Below are 17,028 nucleotides of genomic sequence, written 5' to 3' on the forward strand. Positions count from 1 at the left end.
AGTTGTCTGCTGTGACTCAAAGTAGAGCATACAAATCACCATGATCAAGAGAGTACAGACTATTTGTTTATTCTGCTTAGCCAAATGAAAGGGCCTAAGAGTTAATTAGCCTCAAAACCATAACCTTTGAAATACAGGACATGGTATAAAGGTATAAAGAAATGAGTGACTCATGCTTGCTGACAGTAAATGTATTGATATCACAACGTGAAGTTTACATATAATACCTTATATAAACATTACAGAAAATAGCTATAGCCTTAACATGCCAGGGTTTCAGATGACTTTGCATTAACCCTCTACTGCATACCGTGGCTTTGAGGCAACAAAATACATTTTTAATCCCCACACTGGCCCTTTAAAAGAATATGTCAGATTTTTTTCATGTAGTAACACTAGACACCTCTCTGTCCAATAAAATGATGATTTGAAGTGGGTGTGAGCTTTTGTTTGGGGGAGGAGCAGTCCTTTCAGGAAGTCAAGCCGCATGGGACACAAGGCACAAATTGGTAAGAATATTTTCACCTTTTATCATATTTAAATTGAATAACATAACACCAAAAAAAATATGTGGATGTGCATGAGTATCCAGAGAAGCTTATTTGATCGATTGGATGCCTATTTTGTGTTTATTTATATGTGAAAACTGTATTTTTTCCTGCGTTGCCTCAAGGCAACACTGTGCAGTTAGTCCAAATTTATTCCGGCCATATAATGCATTGGTATGTATAAGTCTGGAGATGTTTATGTATGGTTAAATGACCATAATCAATGTTTTTTTTAATTAAAATTCCAATGTAGTATATTATGCAATATAAATATGAATATTATTAATATAAATATTAATATTTAATACTTTATTAATATTTATTAAATAATAATGACAGTGAGCTTGAGAGTGACAGTGAGGACGACCAGGAGGAATTCGTCAATGAGTCGGGTTTAAGGGACACTTTTTAGCTCAGGAGTCAGTAAGGGGTCATTTGGAAAAGTGTGTTTGTGTGTGTGTGTGTGTGTGCGCGTGTATGTGAGTGTGCGCATGGGCGTGCGCGTGTGTGTGTGCGTGCACGTGCTTGTGTGTGGGTGTCTGTGCTTGCATATGGGTGAGTGCAGAATTGTGTGTTTCTAATATGTACTTCCTTTTCTTTTGTTCAGAAGAAAATCAGCCTCAATATGAGTCTGAGACTGAGGAAGAAGAGGAAAATGCATTATGACCGGAGAAAAGGGGCGATGCAGGGTACCAGGGTGTAATGGTACACCAAAAGCTATGTGTCGGAAATGCAATGTCCATCTATGCTTTACTGTTTCTTGAATTTCCCCTTGAGGATCAATAAAGTATCTATCTATCTATCTATCTATCTACTACCAATCGCAACTGCTTCCTGAAGTTCCACACAGAATAAACAAGTCAGATCTCTGAATCAGGTGCGTAAGATACTTGAAAGTTCAGGGGTCAATTGTATGTTCATATACTGTACGTATGTGTGTATAAAAGCAAATATAACTGTTTGTATCAATGTAAGTGGTTAAAATTATGTTTCCTTATTCCTCTGTTTAGGAAAGGGTGTAAGACTGAAGTGCGAGCAGGCGAAGAGGGACCAGATGAAATGTCACCTCATAAATAGATTTTTTATGGCTATTTTTAATGTTGGCCAGTTGTTCTCTAATAGTCAATATGTTTGTAATGTGTTATTTGTTCACTTGATTGATTAAAATTTAAAAAAAAATGAATAACATTGTGTAGTTTCCTTGTTTGACTGATATTACTTATTCTAGAAAACCTTGACATTTCTTTACCTTTAACGCACAGTGTTGCCTCAAAGCAACATACTAATATCTGATTAGGGGGGGTGGGGGGGGGTCAAATTTTATTGTTGATCTATAATCAGGGACCCCAAAGCTCCCCTAAAATAGGGTTTAATTTTTTTTTCTCCCAAAAACAAAAAGTCATGCAGTAGAGGGTTTTAATGATGAGATGCCCCATCCAGCATTAGTCACTAATTACTTTTTCTCATAATTGTATGTCAATCTTTTTTTTTTTACTTGCAAAAACAGCAGAATAATAATAGAAGATATACCTTCATCATTGTGGAATGTCTGCTGAGACTGACATCAGGAGTTTAGCTTTCTGTTTTCTAAAAGAGCAGCTGAGTTACAGGTTACACTCTATACTCTTTTGAGGTGCAGTGCACATGGACATCTCAGAGAGGAGGAGTACCAAACAGGTCGTCCAGTTTCTCCATAATGTCCTGATAACCAGAGAAATGCTCTTGAAGGCCGTTCTGTTGGTGACGTTTTTGTATTTAGTTAGTGATTTTGGTTTTGACTGTAAAAAGGCTTGGTTGTTGATTGGCCACTCTGTGTGAAATCCCCTACCTATTAGCACTAGGAATTTAACACCTCTCCTGTGTATATTTGTTTTGGTGTAGGACTATTCGGCATGGAACCAGTATAGTGCATTTTTACCAACATGACATTAGCAAATACAAATGTAAAAACAGTAGACATTTACACACAATCAATGGCATGGATGTACTTTTATGATGTGTACCAATGATATGATAATGTGGAGTTTGAACAAGTAGTTTTGAGAATATTAATTCTGATCTGAGAAATTCACCAAAGCGACTGAAAAAAAAGTATTATACTGTAACTGAGTTTCCGAGGTTGGTGCCTATAATCAAGGCACAAGTTTAGTAAAGGTAATGGCTGTTATTGGGTTCAGTAAAATTAAAAAGGACCGAGCCCGCACATCAGATATTGCTCCTGAACACATTACATTTTTAACAAAAATAAAAAAATACATACATTTTACTCTCTAGCAGACACAGCAAAGTTGTACAGCATTTAAAGAATGACGACAACTTGTCAAAATAAAAGTCTATCAATCGCAAAGCAGCATTGCCGTTTTTGTATCAACCCATACCTGACCATGTCACATCTGAGTCAATAGGCTAGTCCAGTGCCAAAAAGACAGGACATGGTCAAGCAAATCATTTTTGTTTCTTAAAAATGTATTTGTTTTATGATGTAACCTTTGCAGATAATTTCTCATCTTTTGCTACTGGGAATGTCGAACCAGTCCAGGTTACACAAATACAAGACTAGTTTACCTCCCAGTGTTAAACTCAGTGATTACAAATACTTCACAATTTGTATAGTAAAGTGACATTCGATGTAGACTTCATAAGATATTAATGAAATATTTACAAAAACGGCAATGCTGCTTTGCAATTGATGGACTTTTATTTTGACAAATTGTCGTCGTTCTGTCTTCCACATTCATGAAAGGTTTGGTATGAATGTTGAGTCATGTCTCATGAAACAGTCATGAATGCTTTATGTGCAGTTTATGACAGCTGCTATGAATGTGTTATGAACTCACCCGTCAAGTAAAGTGTTACCGAAGTTTTTTTTTTCACATACAAGGCATTTCAGGCCACAGATATAACCTAGGGGACACAATGAAAATAAATTAACACTCCCCTCAATGTCAACACTATTTCTTTGCATTGATGTGCGACTTTAGAGTTGACGAACTGTTAACGAATTGTTTTGTAAATATAAATCAGGTTTATAGGCCAAGTATACTTGTGTATACAAGGAATTTGGTCTCTGCATTTATCCCATCCGTGAATTAGTGAGCACACAGTGAGGTGAAGTACACTCTAACCCAGAGCAGTGAGCTGTCTTGCTACAGTGGCGCTCGGGGAGCAGTGAGGGGTTAGGTACCTTGCTCAAGGGCACTTCAGCCGTGGATGTGGGCATGGGAGAGCAGTGCTGCTCAACCACTTCCGCTGCCCACATTTTTTCTACTGGTCGGGGATCGAACCGGCAACCCTTCAGTTCCAAGCCTGAAGCCCTAACCAGTCATAACCCTACCACTAACCCTAGCCCTAACTTGCCATGACAAAAACTGAATGATACTAACCCTAACTTGTCGTGACAAAAACCGAATGACACTTGACAAAAAAAAGTGACAGATGCATTATGTCAAGTCAAGTCAGTTAGACAGTTTTATTTGTATAGCGCAATTAACATGCAGAGTGCAACCCAAAGCGTTCCACATACAAGACATCTAAACATAACAAAAGACAAAAACATTTATGACTTGTTGATAATGTTTATGACACGTTCATGACAAGTGTCATGTCATTCATGTTGAGCATAGCAGGGAGCGCAGGGCTGGTGGACCTCTTCTGTGGTCACATGTTAACGAGAATGGATGGGGGCCGGGGTACCAAACAGGTCGTCCAGTTTATCCATAATGTCCTGGACTTGCTTGACCTCTGGGTTGGCGCACAGTTCTTTGCCCTTCATAGTGATGAGGCTTAAAGAAAATCAAGAGCAACATGAGGACAAAGTAAGTATCAAAAAACTGACGAAAGAAGAAGAAAAAACAGGAAATGCTGATAGCAAAGCAAACACTCACATCACAGCACGTTTGGGGCAGCTGGGGTGGGTGATTTTATATTCTTTTATGGCTCTAGGTGGAATCGACTTGCCGAAATAATTATAACAGCATTTCTCTGGACCAGGAGCCGCTACAATAGAATTTCAGTTTGTTAGACAATTAGAAGACGACATGTATGCTGTACATCGCTGCTCCCGGCTGTACAGCATCGCTGTACTCGGCTGCCAGGATCCTCACACACAAAGCGATGGCAACATATTACCCCCACACTCAAGCAGCTTCACTGGCTCCCGGTGAAGTCACGCATCACCTACAAAATCTTACTCCTTACATACAAATCCCTCAATGCTCTTGCTCCCCAGTACCTCTCCGATGTCATCCAGCATCACTCCCAGCCAAGGTCCCTGAGGTCCTCTGGCAAGGACCCGTTTGTCATCCCCCGTTCCAGGCTACGGACTTTTGGTGACAGAGCCTTCTGTGTTGCTGCCCCCACCCTTTGGAACAGTCTACCTCTCCATATCCGCCAAGCCCCCACACTGGCTACGTTCAAAAAGCACCTAAAATCACATTTATTCACTGAGGCCTATGGTCCTTAACCACCCTGCCCCCCAACCCCACTTCTACCCCCTCCTCTCTTCTCCCCTTTATTCCCCTGCCCTACAGTATCTCCTTTTGTAAAGCGACCTTGGGTTACTTGAAAGGCGCTATATAAAACCAAGTTATTATTATTATTATTATTATTACATGCCTTCACAAGCACAGACTATGAGCGTGCACAGTAACACACAAAGAAATATATACACACACGCAAGTAGATTATTGCTTTCTGAAATCATGAGCACACATTTATGCAATTTGAAAATATACTACACATTTATAAATGGAAACAGTATTCTGCTGACCTTAATTGACAAATATGTTTTCAATGGTACTCCAATAACTACAACATATTACATTATAACATTTGGAACAACAGATCAAAATACAGCAGTTTGACAACTTACACCCTCTCTCTGCTTGGGAGTGAGTGAGTGCCAGGATGGCAACAGTCACAACGCAGCAGAATGTTATCTTCATGTCTTGAGAGATGTAATGCAGGCCGTCTAGAAGCTAGTCATAGACTGACTGTCCGATAGCGCCCTCAGAGCCTCATAGGCTGCCATGAAGGACAGCCCTCTTTCTACTAAACAAATAAACTCCTCCTGCCCACCAAGGATGATGTGAAACCACGTGTGGGGAAGTTAGATTTTTCAAGATTCTGCCACGTCTCGTCTTAAGAATGTTTTGAATGATAAATAGACATTATATGAAATATATGTCTATAATGTATCAGCTCTAATATGTATTCCATTGATGGTAAGTTTGTTAATTATCTACAAATACAAATACAGAAATTCTAGACAAATTGACTAATAACTGTCTGATGCACCGATCATAAATATAGCTGATTTACAACACCCATTCCTGGGGGGTTTATGAACAAGAGGGAAAGATATGCACAACAAGATACAAGCACAAGGATAATTAAGCAATGCAGTAAGATACACACACACACACAGAGAAGGAGAGAGAGAAGAGAGAGAGAGAGCTGGAGGGCAGGATTGCTGTTGGAAGAACCAGGATTTTTGCAATTTTTGTAGATTTCTCCAGTGCTTTTGGCTTTGGTTGGTTTACATGTTTGTACGGCGACCCTCTGGTCATTGTAAAGAGCTACAGTACCTTAGTGGCAGAGCAAATGGTGCAGTGGGCTTCCTGTGTGTCTGACCCTTGTGCAAGACCAGCTGGTGTCCCTGGCATGACTCTCCTTATCTCTGCCTGAAATTACTGAGAAAGGCCCTGAACCTTGGAACTATTTATTTGTTTCTGATTGGCCGAGAGACGTTCCGCGAGTTGAAATATCCCTGGACATCCCAACTCAGACTTTGCACATGGTATTTGAAATGAACTGTTTATTGTAGCATTTCTTGTTCCATTTTTTTCTTCTGTAATGTTTACTGTAATGCAATCGGGGTGCTCTGTTTAAAAAAAAAAAAAAAAAAAATGTCATGCTCATGTAGGCCTATGTAACCATGTCAAACTTTATTAAATGTGTCTTGATTTGGTGTGAGTTCCAGAACCTTGTCCCAATCACAGAAAAGTGGTCAGGGCAAAAGATGTTTTGTACATTTCTGTTTCCATTTGCCGCTTTAAGCTGCTCTGGTGCAGCCAAACAACAACAAGTGTCATTAATGCTGGTAAACAAGCCGCTGGGAGGGAGAAACTATCGTATCGTCCCAAACTATCGTATTGTCAAAAGCACTGAAGAGGTGTATGGCTTGACTGTTAAGTTCAGATATCAATAATCTTTGTCCTGTATTGCCAATACCCGCTTTAATGAAACCTTAATAGTATTGTAAGTGGAAAATAATGCTGGTCCTTTCAAACAAGGAAATACAACGTAAGTATTTACCGTTGTTTATAGATTTCTGAGTTTTTCCATTATTTTGACAATGAATGGTCATATGAAAGATGACTGGGCTGTTCACCATGCCGTTTTGTTTTCCCCAGTCGGATCTTCTCTGGAGAAGCTTTTTTTTTCAAATGAGTAAATGAAGAGAGGGGAACTTTGCAAATTGGAGTCACTCTGGGTTAGGGTTTGGTTGGGTGGGACAAAACAAAACACAAAACATCTTCAGACAAACAGAAATAGCACACACACACACATTTCATAAAAAAAAAGAAAAAAGAAAGAATTTAGGGGGCAGCCGTGGCCTACTGGTTAGAGCTTCAGACTTGTAACCGGAGGGTTGCGCCGGGATTAGTGTGTGCTTCACCTCACTGTGTGTTCACTGTGTGCTGAGTGTGTTTCACTAATTCACGGATTGGGATAAATGCAGAGACCAAATTTCCCTCACGGGATCAAAAGAGTATATATACTCATTATACACACACACACACACACACACATACACAGACACACACGCCAGGATAAAGCCACCTCTCTTTCACCTCTCTCTTTTTTTTTTGGTGTCGGCAGATGCTGTACAAGGTCAGATGTAATAAGTACCCTCTGTGTTGATGGATGTTGCTTTTAACATTTATTGTGTAGATCAATAGTAATGTCATCAGTGTCCCATTGGGTTCTCCTGCTGTAGATATCTCAGAAGACCTCTCTGTAGACGCTAATGGTGTGAGTGTAGGAAATTGGGGCAGCAGTGGAGCGAGTTGAGCAATTTCCCAAGGATTTGCCCGTTTCTGTGAAACCCTCCACTAGAAATAAATAAACAAATAAATAAACAAATCTGACAGCTATGATGGGGTCAAGGGGTACACCTGAAGGGTATCTACACAAGGAATGTACGCCTCTATATTATTCAATAAATACTATGTTTTGAAAACTGCATGTGCTTGCATATGAACAGCATCTGTAATGTTCTCAAGATGATGTCATAAGACAAAAAAAAACAATAATAAACAAACACATTGTAGTGGCACAAGGGCTGCTCATGGCATGAGCAAGCCATGTGTGATGATAAGCTGTGTGTGATGAGATTGTACTTCACTTTTGGCTTCAATGTGGGGGTAGATTAACAAGGCAGATGCTTCAGGAACACTGTTCACTGTTCCGAACACTGTGGCTCTTGGAAGGGAAAACATATATTCTGAAAAGAAGTAGGAACATGATAGGGAAATTGTATGGCTATCATGGTTATTTTAATAATGAATCCAGGTCCAGGCAGTTGGATATGAAGAAATGAAAAGGCTTGTATTCACTGAGCTAGATCTGTCCGACTTCTGGATGTGTGGAGTGCATTATTGCATTTACACTTCCCCAGTACCGTATGGTGTGTTCAGATATAAACATCTTGTGTGTGTGACACCTTTAATAAAAAAGCTACACATGCATGCTTTTGTCCACCTTGCATCTTAATGTTATGTTATTCATCGCCCATGATGGTGTTATATAATAGGCTACTATCCCACTAGCACCTCTTATAATTGTATTGGTCTTTTGGAGTCAGGAGTAGTTTAATGTCAATAGGCCTTTTCCAATGACATCATAAACTTTTCACAGGGAAGTGTATTCACCAGGCCTTACAGATCTTACAAATGTTCAAGTTAAGATGTGCATGTGCCACTGTTACTCTGTCTGCAAAGGTGACTTAGCCTTATAATCTGCTGCTTGTGTTGACCTTATGAACCAACCACACACACATATGCACGCATGCCCCACGCACACACACACACACGCACACATACACACACCCTCTGACCCCCCAAACACACCTTACTCCCCTCTAGACTACTCCTGGGTCCTGAGATGGTGCCAACCATTTGTCTGATGCTGCTTAGATGGAGCCACAGGGGACACATCATTAGTGAAGCCATACAGACGGTCGACGGAAGCCATACAGACGGTCGACGGAAGCCATACAGACGGTCGACTGAAGCCATACAGACGGTCGACGGAAGCCATACAGACGGTCGACGGAAGTTGATTCAGTCTATGGTGCTATTGTGTGTGCATGCATGTAGATAGAGAGATAGATAGATAGATAGATAGATAGATAGATACTTTATTGATCCCCAAGGGGAAATTCAGGAAATGTGTGTGTGTGTGTGTTTGTGCACGTGTGTATGTGTGAGTGTGTGTGTGTGTGTGTGTGTGTGTGTGTGTGTGTGTGTGAGTGTGTGTGTGTGTGTGTGTGTATTAAGATGTCTGATTTGGGCTGGCAACCCTCCCGCTCCACTAGCCCCCCAATCCAGATTAACAGAATCAGAAGTCATCACCATCAGCAATAACATTGCCACCATCAATTCCAATACCCTTCCTCTACTTGTCGCCTCTCTCTTCCTCCTCTTCCTCCTCCCCCTTTTCCTAGATGCCTGCAGGCGATACTGGCGAGATTGATTTTTTGAAGTGGCTGAATCTAGCGGCTTGCGCTCGAGTCTCATAATCAAGTTCATGATAATCAAGCGCTCCACGCAGACCCTCATTTGTATGGCTCCTCATCTCCCTCTGCATCCAAAAAACAAAACAACACTAACAAACAAATAAACAAACAAAGACCAGAGTGACATCACAGCATGCTCAGCCATCACAACAGCCCACTAAGATGCCAGTGGAAATGGCTACAGTCCTGGGGCCTCATTTATAAAAGTGTTGCGTAGAAACCATCCTTCATTTGATCTTAGATCATTTCTGAAATGATCGTACGTGTGATTCAGAGAACACAAACGTACGCACAAAAAAACGTGCGTATGCCACCCTTCCAGATGTGCCCATTATAAATCACAAATGAACGTCAACTTGTGCGCAGCCGGATGGTTTTAGGTCTCCGCCTTGTAAACACCCCCTCATCAATATCATTAGCATATGTTTTAATGAAATCAATGGCCTAAAAGCTGTAGCCTATGTAAAATTATATATTGAAAACATTGTATAGGCCTAGCCTATGCCATCTGATGTTAACTAGCCTATATGCGTCAGTTCGAATAGCTTAACTAATTGTTTTTTTCCAGCAAAGCTTTCTGGAAAGAGATCGTATGCATCCATGTCCATTGTCCTCTGCTCGCTTTCATTCCTTTTGCTTGCAGTAATGTGAATAATCAACCTTTAGTAGCCTATGTTTAGGCGTACTTTGTAGAAAAAAAATTGGGTAGGCCTACCTTATGAAGGAAAGACCTAGGCCTACAGCATAATCCTGTACGTTATGGTACAGTAGACTACTGTACGTTTCCAATATGACCCAGGGTAATATGCTGATTTAGTCTACAAAACAGAGAACTGAATTAAGCGTGATATTTTATGTAGGCTTAACGTTTCTTTTAGGATAGGCTATGTTTTTGCTGAAAATGTACCCTAGTTCGCCAGTGATTATTCATTCATTCTGCATATCTTTGCTATCGTTTTCTTTCAATAATGTCCAATGGCTTAAACATTGTCCTTTATTGTTTGCTTTAGGCCTCCCTTTATATTTTAGCCTACATTATTCAACTCACGTACTGTCATCTGATCTTGGGCACTGCCAGTCAAAAAAAGCAAACAGGTGCGCGCTCTGCACCTCTTTACGCAACTCCGACACTAAATATGAAGATGCCTTGCTTTCAGAAGATAACTTCCGTCCCTTGGTTGTGTAGGCTTTATATGATATAGAATTTCTATAGCCTACATTGTATAGCTTACAGTACATTCAAGTACCTTTCTGTTACGAAGCTGGGAATAGGCCTATGAGCGCAAATTAGGATGTAGTGGAGGCTAAACGCGAGTAAACACAGTTTATCCACCTCTGAAATTTCAGAAATAGAGTTTAGGCCTACCCACCTCTTATTAGAGTTTATCCACCTCTCAAAAGAGTTTATTCACTTTTAACATTCAAAACTGTATTATCCAATACTATCCTCTATTCCCAATACTGTACGATAACCTCCACCATTATCAAACATGTTCTGAATGCCTTTTTAAAAAATCCGATACCGCATGGCGCAGTCCACCTCACCGAGATTGCAGAATTCATAGTTCACCCACCTCTTATTTTACCACTACATCCCTGGCACAAATGTAGCCTACTTTTCCTCTCCTAAACGAGGGCAATTGGACATTTTATGGTCAATATTAGATTGGTGAGAACGCTGAATATACTAGATCACCTGTAAGAATGTTTCATTCTATCGTAGGTCTTGGTGTTTTTTTTAGATATTATGAAATAAGTAAGCTATACGTTTTTTCACTTTCTTAAGTGGGCTATAGTTTTAGTATAGTTCATTAGCAGTTTTATGCTAAACCATTAAAAACATTAAGCTGCGTCCAAAAACGTCTTTAAAAATCTTCTGATATTGATCATGCATATGGCAAAGAAAGACATGAGATCGTAGGTCTTGAAATTTTGATCGCACTTAGACCTCAGATTACTTGCAGTACCCCGGCATTACCACAAGGAAATGGTCGTACGTCAAGTTTGAACCTGACGTGGAGATAAGCACTTTTCCACGTCAAAGACGGTTTTTATAAATCTGAGCGTTGGCATGGATTTGAGCGTACGCACGGTCTAAGATCAAATCTGTGCGTAAGAACGCTTTATAAATGAGGCCCCAGCTGTAGGCTGAAGCACCACCAGCCACAGAGGTCAGCTATAAACTGTGCCCTGTTGGTGGCATCAGTGTGGTTATTATTTTCTCAGAGAGTAAATACCTAAATGTCTTCTTAAATGTCACCCTTGAATAGACCTCTGAAATTCGTCTATGTCTTCGTTCGTCATCCTTTCCCATATGGTTCCGGGATCTCCTTATATGGGCAAAGACCACTGTGGTTTCTAGACGGCTGCGTTTCTGCCTGATGATAGCGTTCGGTTGATTAGGATTTCTTTTAAGAGGGGCTGCAAAGTAGCCCCCTGCTGTTGCCGGAGTGATTTCACCGGGCCTCGAAGGCCTCCACGGAGACTAGCCTGGGTGTTCCCATGCTGCCTTGCGCGCAATTTGATTCACGCTGCTAAGGCAGCCTGGAGACCATGGAGCAAATTTTCGCCTGAGATAGGGGACCAATCACAGAACAAGGGGGAAAGCAAGACGATGATGAGCTATGCACAGACGCATTTGATAGACATCCGTGGCACCCAATAAACGGATCTGGGCATTTTTTTCAAATACGAGAAAATGACCGTTTGGTTTCCAGACCACGTCTCATTGAGAAGTGGTGGCGCTAGCCAGGCTACACGGAGACGGCTCCAGCAGTGACAACAGAGCAGTTACTGAGATCCAGGAAGGGTCGAGCGTCACCCAAGAAAAAATAAGAGAGATGACTGAAGATGAGGTGACCGAGATGTAACCTGTTTTCAAGCTTAGCAAGAGAGAGAGAGAAAGGTGGAGAGAGAGAGAGAGAGAGAGAGAGAGAAGAAGCATTAGTCGTGCATGTGCACCCTGAAAGATAAGATAAGTTCTGTTCAAAAGCGCACAGTGGCGTCCCTGCGGGTCTTGTTTCAACAAGGGGAGTGTGAATGGGGCATGTGGTTTGTTCCATTAAGGAGATGGCAAATGGAACAGCAAACAGTGGCGCTGCATCTGTGCCTCTAGCTTGCCCTGAAAAGTAAATTATCGCACCTTGAAAGCAGTCATCCACCTCCAAGTGGCGAAATGAATGAAATGAAAGAGTCGCATTCTGTCATTTCAATCACATGGCAACATCTCTGACGTCTTTGGCAACATCTCTGAGTGTTCTATTTCCAGTTTTCCGTGCATGTGGCACAATTTTTAAAGACAACAACAAACTTTTCATTATTAATGGCATAAACCAAGGGGCTGTGAGGTCCCAGTCACACATCAATATTTAAACCTCTCTAAATGTTTTATGTTGGAAACAATCACAAAAATGCATCTATTCGTAAATGTTGTTTATAAATGATCCCTCCAAAAGTAGACATCTTGGGTTGCGAGAAAACCAGACAGAGATTAAGAAGCCATTCATTGACCTGGACAAGAACTTTCTAGTTTCAATTCCCTGTTGCATGCAGTGTAAGAAATGTGTCAATGGTCCATTTACACTGATTCACACCTTCACTCTGTCTGCCTGCTCGCTCGCATGTGATGTTTTAACTGTAAGCCATGTATGAAAAACATCCACCTTGGGGAATACAGTGGCAGAGAGGACAGCAAAAACTCCTACAGTTAAAGGTAAAGCAACATTCTACTACCAAGGAATATGCTCAAAGGGGGATGATTTATTTTTATTGTCAAAGGATCCAGAGATAATTAGTAAATAAAATACATAAGGATAAACTATCAAACCCAGACCTACATGTTCATTGGACACAACTCAACACTAGCTGTCAACTTACCCTATCCGTATAGCAACACTAAGATATATTTCAGTCAGGACCACTTTGTCAAGAAGGTTGATTGCTCTTGGTAATGCATAATGTTTCATTTGGCGGTATGGCTCTGTTCTGGGAGCCCCCTGCCCTTCCATGTGCAAACATGGAAAGCCTAAGGCAGAGAGAGCAGCAAGATAAACCCCCCATAGGATACAGAACAGACCAGACATCAATGTCAACAACTAGACATTGATAAGTCAGATGTATGAGGAGGAGATGGGGTGGGGGCGGGTTGCAAAAAGGCTTGCAGAGAAAGCGGCAAGAGTAGGCGTGCTACGGCAGCTTAAAAAGGGCACCCTGAAAGGGACCAATATAAGAGCGAGTGATCAGCTGATCAATCAGCTGGGTAGTCAGCTGAGCAGTTAGCCAAGTTGCTGAACATGACTTCTAACGCTATGCTCCATTTGAGTGATGCTATTTGTATGTCTGACTCACAGAATCTGGCAATATGGGCTTTTAGAGTGGACCAAAATGTTGCATTGAAGCTTAAATTGCAGCATTACTTTGAAAGCTATCAAGGTAGTTGACATAAGTGTGCTTGTTTTTGATCGGAGGGGATAAACATGACAAACAACAAAGGAAAAGCCAGTGATTTTCCTCAACAATGCACTGAGGATGTTCCTGACTATGCCGACAGTTAGAGTCTGCAGTTAGAGACATACCGTGTAAAGAATGCTATCATAATAAGGACTGCTTTTCACTTGAAAAGTGAGGCGTCTAAAATCTGTATTTACCAAGAGCTATGGGACATTTGTGAAGATGTATCTGTGCCCTTAAAGCAGTTTTGCAACAAGTCAGGCGCTAACAACTTCCTAGTATTTTGCTTTATTTATTTATTTATATAGCTGATGCGTTTATGCAATAGCCTGACGAGCCAGACCCACATTAAAATGTAGGGTCTGGGCACTCACCGTTCGCAGTGCTCAGTCCGAGGGGCGGGATAATCGGTTGTCTTTCAAACTCCCTCTGCACGCAATAGGACAGCGCTGAGTCCCATGCGTTTTCCCACCAGCGGAGCTAGTTGGCTAGTTCAAACTTTTGCCAACTTAAAACAAGCTTAACTCGTGTCACACTGTTGGCCAACAGCAACATCCATCTTCTTTATTTTCATGTAGCAGGGAATTCAAGCCAAACCGTTGCAACTCTGCCATCAATCATTATGTTAAGCCCGCCTAACGACTCAAACACGATTTGATTGGCCTGATAGAAGTTTAATTTTTCGAGCTCACAAGCCAACGGAGAGTTGCTAGACTAGCCCTGGAAGCAAATGTAATTTGCTGCCGCTAGGGTGCGTCTAGATTTCTAGGCTATTTATGCAAAGCAATTTGGAGACAATAATCGCTCAGACAGTCCACCTGAGGCAATGGTGTAGCTAGGAATCGAAACCACAATGTAATGGCTACTGCATGTTATCGGAGTTCCTTAGCCACTAAACTACCACCACCCCTGAGCCCTTTAAATGTTTGTTTGTATGTGTCATACATACATCTACAGTGACAGCGACACAACCACAGTCCTAAAACAAAGTCAAGGGAGAAAAAACAAAGGCGCTCAGTCATTTCATATAGGTTTGTGTATAACACATTAATGCAAGCTAGGGGCAAATGGGCAGGGTGAGGTTGGATATAAATAGGTTGGTCAAGTCAATCCACTCCACCAATCATTGTTTAGCACTTACATAACCAATGTTGATATCCAATGAGCTGTACCAATCACATTGATGAAACATCTCCAACACAAGCTTAGCAGTATGTAAAATGGCAGCATAATGTGCTTATTTGGCGTAAAGAAAGTCAAGGTTGTCCAACAAATGGAGACAAATGCAACCATATCACTTTAATTGTAGAACACATATGTAAATAATGAAAAAAAACACTGAATAATAGATAACACATCACATTAGTTAATGAAATAACCTGATTTCAGTGCTTTTGCCATGTACTAATCAGTGAAGACAATATTGGGGTGTCTGTTGTTTGGACTCTCAGCCACATAGTTCAGGACTCACTGCATGGCATGCTATCTGTAAAATTGGCCAAACAAATGAACATTTAGCTATACACATTATACTTTCAGCAATTCCACTCTGTATTGCTATCCAACAACATCCTTGTTTATCATTGGCTGTTCTACAAATTCCCAGGATGTTGATGTTAATTTGTGTGTGAAGCAGTTTCCTTTGGCCATTGTTTGGGCTTTGAATTGCAGCTTTGATGCCAAAATAATAATTTCCAGTCTTGAACTACAGCGTAAACAGTCTAAAAAAGATAAACAGTCTATGTCCATTCTGTTGAGATATACAATTCAAACCATTGTGTTATGGATGAGTGTCAAAATAAATATTTCTTGCCATACCAATTGGAACAATTGCTGAGATTACATCATCAGCACACACACACACACACACACACACACACACAGAGCCAGAGTGGGGCCACTTTTCAGCCCGGGAGTTTCAGGCCCAAGATCAGCCCACTTTTTCCATGGTGGTGGAAATTGGATAAATTAAGCAACAGTTCAGTTCTTACTATCCTGTAGTTTTTACCATGGTTCAACAATGTGTAAAGGTTATATAATAATTTACCTAAACTGAGAAGTTAACAAAAAATATTCCACTATTCCACAAGGATAGGTTGATAAGTTAACAAAAACAAAAGAAAGAAATAAAGCATTTGAAATGTATTCCACTCTTCCACAAAGAGGCATATTGAACTAATGTTTACATGTTTTTTCAGCGTGAGTAGGCTATCATATTGGTGTTTGGTGATGTACTCCTCTACTACTCACTTCTGAGCAAACAAGGCATATAGGTTGATCATGTAGATTACTGCTGTCATATACTGATCTGTCATATAGGTTGATCATGTAGATTACTGCTGTCATATACTGATCTTTATTAAATTAAATAACTTTAATTCATATTGTTTACTCTTTTATCCTCTCTACTTGTCACTCATGGCCTCCTCATCGCTAATTTCGGGTTCATCATCATCATTTTCAGCAGGGACTGGCTGATCTACTGCTCAGAGGCTACAATTTTCACTGCATAGCCACACAGACACACAGATCAAGCTTGGGTTTTGTTGTCAATATTTGCATAATATTCGCAACGTCTATGAATCGCAATGTTGGATGATACAAAAAGGCTAATATTTTAATTCATTTAATAAGTTGACAACGCTAACGCCCAATATCACCCAATAATTACGTTGCTAATCATTGGCTAGGCTATCTCTCTTACCAGTTGCCAGTGTCTGTCTTCTTAAAAAAAAATCTGGAAGCTTGGCACATTTGGCAACATCCTCCTCCAATGCCTTCCTTTCTTTTTTTACCTGGCCTTTTCAGTCCCTCCTGGCCTCTTTATACCATCCATCCTCCCTGACGCTTATCGCTACGGTAGGGCCAGCCCGGCTATCGGTAGGCCTATCTGAGAAAACTTTTTGGAAAAGACGGGCTATATGGACCCAACCAACTCTTTTTGGGAGGGGAGAACTCCCTCCCATGCACACACAAGCAAATACACAAATTCAAACTCAAGAAATGAAAATAAAAAATGTTTGTCACAATGGAACTTCAATGACACATACAAACACAAAAACTGACAAACACATGCACTGTACATACATTCAGTACAAAAATATTCATATCTGTATATCAAAGAGGTGTGACTTGGATTCTATCGACAGAGCGTGTGTGTGTGTGTGTGTGTGTGTATGTGTGTGTGTGTGAAACGGGGGGTGCAGTAGTCTAGCCCAGCTCTGTCCTGCT

At 40.8% G+C, this 17,028-nt stretch overlaps 1 long non-coding RNA gene across 1 annotated transcript; it reads left to right on the top strand.

Annotated features, from left to right (window-relative positions):
* Window positions 1-315: 315 nt before the first annotated feature.
* LOC143109825 (uncharacterized) lies at window positions 316-1,721 on the top strand. Its single transcript, XR_012983981.1, has 3 exons — window positions 316-509; window positions 1,156-1,425; window positions 1,559-1,721. It is a non-coding gene; the product is annotated as an uncharacterized LOC143109825 (long non-coding RNA).
* Window positions 1,722-17,028: the final 15,307 nt, after the last annotated feature.

Source organism: Alosa pseudoharengus, unplaced genomic scaffold (assembly GCF_046254945.1).
Source record: "Alosa pseudoharengus isolate Yale_2024_CS ecotype anadromous, Long Island Sound unplaced genomic scaffold, YU_APseudo_1.1 YU_APseudo_1.1_scf_7, whole genome shotgun sequence".
Lineage (NCBI taxonomy): Eukaryota > Metazoa > Chordata > Actinopteri > Clupeiformes > Clupeidae > Alosa > Alosa pseudoharengus.